Here is a 6,000-nt window from a genome sequence, read left to right on the forward strand (position 1 = left end):
AGTCTGTGTATTTCCAATTTTCTTGTTGTTTGCAAAAGCAAATTTGCCTCTATAGTATTCCTCTATGCCTCTATAGTATAGTTCATTTAAAGATGGTGTTACTACAAATAAAATGGTACCTTTGGATGGTGAAATGATTGTAAAAAGCAATAGTTTTAAGTACCTAGGATCGGTATTACTGAGTAATGGAGAAATAGATGGAGATGCATGCAGTAGAATTAGGGCTGGATGGATGATGTGGAAAGAAGCGAGTCGTGTGTTGTTTGACAGAAAAATTCCAATGAAGCTGAAGAGAAAATTCTATAAAACAGCCATAAGACCGGCTATGATGCACGGAACTGAATGTTGGGCAGTGAAAAAGAAAGAGGAACAACGAATGCATATGGCGGAAATGAGAATGATGAATGATGAGGAGTATTCCACAAATAGCTATGAACATGGGGCTGGTCTTTTTGATAATAAATTCGCTTCAAGAAGTTAACGAACTGGTCAGCTAATTACATCCTATATTTTAAATTTTCCAGCTCAAGTTAAGTTATGATGTTTATTTCTTAATCACTAACTAGTGTAGTTGTTGACGTTATGACTGAACCACTGAATGGCTCTTTGAACAGCATAACGACTAAAACCTAGCACCTTTTTGTTTTTAATCTTTAAAGAGGGGGAGTCTGGATTCTTCAAAAGACATCTCAGTCCAGAACGCTGCCTGACTGCAGGATTCATCCTTCGTAGCCCCAGCGATAGTTCTCGAGGTACTTTAAAACGCCCTCTCGTCGCCGAGGATACGCCAAATGTCTACTTGCTAAACCAAACCTTCCTCTGTCATCCATCACTCCGAAAGTGAAATGGCCGCTGTAAGGTCGACATTGCTTCCGAAGTACTTTACCTTCATTCGTCCAGAGACTGTCAGTAGGATGCTCTTCCCTTTTGCCCGTTTCCCCTTTTTGGTCCCGAAATTGGGATTTTTGTTTGTATGTTTTGTTTTTTTTATTAGAGCTTCTTTCCGACAGTCTGTCTTACACAATTTATATCACTTATTCGCCTCTAATCAAAACTTATTCCCTTTACCTTCTACTAAGAATATATTTGTCTCTTACCTTTTTCGTTGCTGTTTTACTGCTGTTTTATTCCTATTTATTCTTCTTGATCACTCCACGGATATAGTTGTGTATACTAGTTCCACTAAATTTATTTCCAATATTCAATCATTCTTTCAATCATTCCTCTCACTGTCACAAAATTCACACCTGCTGCGGGAGCACGCCAAATATAATTCTGTTTTAGTGACGTCACGTTGCCTAGCAACCGTCGATTCTCCCATTAGAAAATTCTATTTTGTGACGTCAGCAAAATAGAATTCTATTTGGCGTGCTCTGGGCCCAGGCTCTCTTTCCATTATGTTCCTTTCAACTATCCATCTGTTGCAATTTAGCATCGTATGTATAATAGTGACCGGGTGTCTGCAGTATTGGTATTCATCAGTGTCAGCCTTTTCGAACCTAGAAAGGTAGGTTCTAAAATAACCGTGTCTTGTGAGCACCTGCGTCAGGAAATAATCCAGTCTCCTGTGACCACCGTTCACCTAATCTTCTTGGTTCGGGGGCAGCATCTTTGTCCACTGTGCCGCATCCTTCATGTTGTTTAATTCTTTTTGACATCTTTCAATTGACCTTTTCTTTTCCTGTCTTCTCCCGCCATAGTAAGCCCTAGGTCTCTTCTCACATATATGTAGTTCTGTTCCACATCCACATCCAGTTATGGCCCACAAGACCTGTAAGTAGGCGCATGCCACTCCCAGCAGACTTGTTCTGTTCGCTCATGTCATGAGCCCCTGTAAGCCTGTATCTCTACCGGCCCACTCCAGACTGGTGCAGGGTAGAGGAAGATCGACTCCACAATACCGTGCAACGCCCTCCTCATTTCGGAGTTGGGTCCTCAATGTTGGACATCACCCACCCCAACGCAGCCGCACTATTTGCGGGTTCGGGTCACCACCCGAACGTGCTACCTCACTTTCCATTCCGGTGCAACGTCACTCTTAAGTAGTTTACGTGTTTCTTGGGTACTAGACATGCCCCTGCATACTGAAGTTACACATTTTGCCTGTTCTTTTTCTCCTTCAGAATGATCGCTTCGGTCTTCTGTCGCCTCCTTTGTGCCGCACCCGCTATTTAAGCTCTGTCCCGCGCCATTACCAGCCCAGCGAGGTCATCTGCGAATGCGAATTGAGTTGTACTCTCTCCATATTTACCAAGTTCCATAGTGTCGGGCCCAAGACAGATCCCTGGAGAACACTTGTCGTCATATCGTCTCTCGCGCCTTTCTCCACCATAATTCCTTGCTCAGACAGATACTCCGCTACCAGGTTTATCAGTTATCCAAAACATTTCCTATCCTCCATTGCCATCATTTCCTCGTCCTACTGTAGCGTATTGAATGCATTCCTAAAATCGAACAACAACATGGTCACCCAACTGTGTTCATCCCCTCAATTGCTAAATGCGTCGAATACACTCGTGATTGCATCAATCGTGCTTTTTCCTTTACAAAAACCAAATTGGCTCGGGAATAAACCACCCGATCTCTCAATCATGCTAACAATGCGTCCTCGCAACATTCTTTCATACAACTTACCGGCACAGGGAAGAAGGCAGATGGGTCGATACTTTTCCCCAACTTTGGGGAGCGGTACGAACTTTGATATCCTCCAAGCTCTGGAAAGGTCTGTACTTCCACCAGTGCATACATGTGTTCTAGAAACCACGCAGGTTCCTCACGTTCTAAACTCCTTACCGCCTCAGGTGATATCTGATCCAGACCGAGGACCTGCACGTCTTTAGCGCGTCCAATGCCTTGACAAGTTCATCTATGGTAAAGGGTACGGCCCGCTCAGCTTCCTCGTCTCTCCCTACACCATGCCAACTGCCGGCGGGAAAGGACTCTCGTGTTACTTCGAGCGCCTTATCCATAGGCGTGTCGTACGAGGGGTACGCATGGAACTTGTTTTTCATAGCCATCCTGTATCCCTGACACCATATATGTACACATCTCATCTAGATTTTCGCACAGCTCTCACCAGTGCCTCCTTTTTTTCTGTACAAATTTTCGTGTAAAGATCTCTCTTCCTTAAGCGGTACTCTTCCTCAATTTCCTCGATGACATCAGGATCAACTCCTGCTCTGCCTTTGCTTTCGTTAACCTTCTTTTTATGAATATACATGAATTTCTTTGTGCCTCTATGGCCGCATTCCACCAGTAGGGCATCCTGTTTACATCTCGGCGACCCATGCTACTTCCCTCCATCGCTTCTTGAATTATTCTCTCCAAGTTTTCATCGGTAAGTAATTAAACCTACATCATGCTCACTCTCCGTTTAATCAGCTTCTCGAATACTTGCCAGTCATTCTCATCGCTGTATCCGCTCCCCGATGTACCAGACGCACGGACCGAGTCATTGGTCCCCGTCCCGGCTATCGAAAATTCGATGGACTGATGCACCGTTCCGGTGTAGTCTTTTAAAATCTTCCAGCATCTTGCTTTCGCTGCTATTCCTTGTGTCACATGATGAAGATTTTTATGATGTCACATACCAGCTCTTTACCTGCTGCTTCTTCTTTGGCCTTTTGGATCACCTTTTCCATTGTGTTGGTTCGAACTTCACCCAACTTCACCGGGTTCTTCCTTCCTTTTTTATGAGACGTTGAATCCATATTTATCCTTGTCAATCCATGTTCCATCTATATGAGACGGCATCGTGATTCTCATAGTTCCTAGTACCTCCGCTAGAGCACCTGGTAGATCAGGAAATATACCTTTGATCGTTTCCATGGCTTTGTTGTCCTCATCGTTGTTGGTAACAAATGCTACCACGTCTGTTGCTATTTTGGAGATGTCCTCCTCTTTCACTACAGCTCTTTTGAGGACCTCCTTCGACCAGTCCTCATTTAAGAACTCTGATATCTCCTTGTACGTATTACCATTTTGTTCGTGATAGCGTCCACCCTTCTTTTAATGGCTTCTTTGTTCTCTAGATCCATTTAATCACCCATTGTCTCCATTTTATTGATTTTTAATGGCTCCATATACGTCTGCGCACCTCTGGATGGCGTCCAATCAGACTTCCTTGGAACCTCTTCTTTCTTCTTGTTTTTCTCCACCTGTATAATCGATCAACCGATTTCTCAAGATGTCAACGTCCTGCTTTATGATAATCCTTGTATTTGGTTGGCACCTCGACGATGAGTTTTCAAGGGCCGCAACACTATCCTAGAGCCATTCCAATTTTGATCTTGCCTTGCAGTTGGATGTTTGTTCCTATCCCTTCGAACTACTCGTTTCTGCCCTCTTTTTTGATCTTCTTATTCTTTTTCTTTGCTTGCGCCATTCATCATCGGAGCTGCTTTTGCTGTCCGAGCTGCTCGCGTCCCCTTCTTCTTCCTTTACATTTTCTTTCCTTTGAATCTCCTTCGTTTTATTTATTCCATCATTCTGTCTGTTCTCGTCTCCCTTTTCTCGCTTCCTGTTCTCTTTCTTTCTTCTTATCTTTTGGTTTTCGTTTTTTCCCTTACTTTCATATTTTCCGTCTTATCTTCTCTGTTTTTCTCTTTGATTTTGTTTGCGATGATTCTGGATCCGGGTTTTTCCGTTTCTTCCACTTATCTTCTCCAGCTTTTCTCCCCTTGAGAAAGTTTTCTCCATATTCCCTTTTTTCCATCCTCTTCTGTTTTCTTTTTCGTCCCCGCCGCTCTCTCTCCCGCGGTTTTTGTTTTTCTTTTTTAGTCCCATCTTTCTTCCCACGAGTTGGGTCGTGCTGATCGGTCCAGTGGGGCAGTGCGTCCTTGTCCCGCCAAGGCTGTTTTTCACTCGGGTTTGCCCTCTACATTAGGCATCGCTTGTAACCCACTATGTTACCTCTGGGCCATGCATACCTTCAGCACGATGGCGTTACATCTTGTGCTTAGCACCTGGGTGGCACAATATTGGCTGTGACCATCTCGCACTAAAGTCACGGCTCTTGTAGCATCCGTTTTTGTTAATGTCATTTTAATACAATTATAAATTCTGAACTCAAAAGGTTTTAATACGAAATTGCTGTGGTTATTAAAATTACTGTGATAGCAAAGTAATTTCTTGTTGTTTATCGAACCTAATTTTTGATAAAAAGATAAATTCCTATTGCTTATAAGAAAAGCCTGTACATATGTATGTAAAGAAGCTGGAGTTATCTGTCAATTTCACCAGTCCGAAACTTTTGAAAATCTATATTTTAAATTAATATTTTAGATATTTATTAATATTCGTGGAAGAAGACGCATCTCCTGGTTAAATAATTTAATGTAACTGCACTTCTGCTGATCTCTTTCGATCAGCGGTATCGAAAGTGTGAATTGCCATGATGGTTGCCGACCTTCTTAGAAGAGGTGGCACACGAAGAAGAAGAATATTTATCTTATCAATCATTACCTTTAGAAATTTTTGTAAATAGTAATTTTTTCCTTATTATACTACTGTGGGTCTACGAATATTCGCGGTGTGCAAGTACTTGGAAGAGATACGCGAAACGATCGTGCGTGAATAGCGGAAAAATATTGCAACTTTCTTAAATAATTCGTGTCAATTGAAATTGTCGAATTGACGTACATTTCACAACTACTGTCATTGAAGGACAAGAATTATATATTGCTCCACACTATTGATATGATATGCAATTATTATATAAAGGTAAATTTAATTAATTGTATTTTGCTTGCAGTACTGCATGTTAATAACTAATTTTATTTACTACATACAATTGTTTACGTGTTAATAACATAACTTAAATCTTATTTTTCTTCTTATTATTTTTTGGACTATGGCCTTGCCAATTATCCAGTAACAAGGACCATGTGATTGGCCAATATAATTAAAAGAGCGAATAAAAGTGTAGAGTGTAGAAACCAGGTGTCGCTTTTCCGAACTTGCACGGTCCCAATAATAGTCCATAACTACTGTGGGTCTATA

Source organism: Diabrotica virgifera, chromosome 6 (genome assembly GCF_917563875.1).
Source record: "Diabrotica virgifera virgifera chromosome 6, PGI_DIABVI_V3a".
Taxonomy (NCBI): domain Eukaryota; kingdom Metazoa; phylum Arthropoda; class Insecta; order Coleoptera; family Chrysomelidae; genus Diabrotica; species Diabrotica virgifera.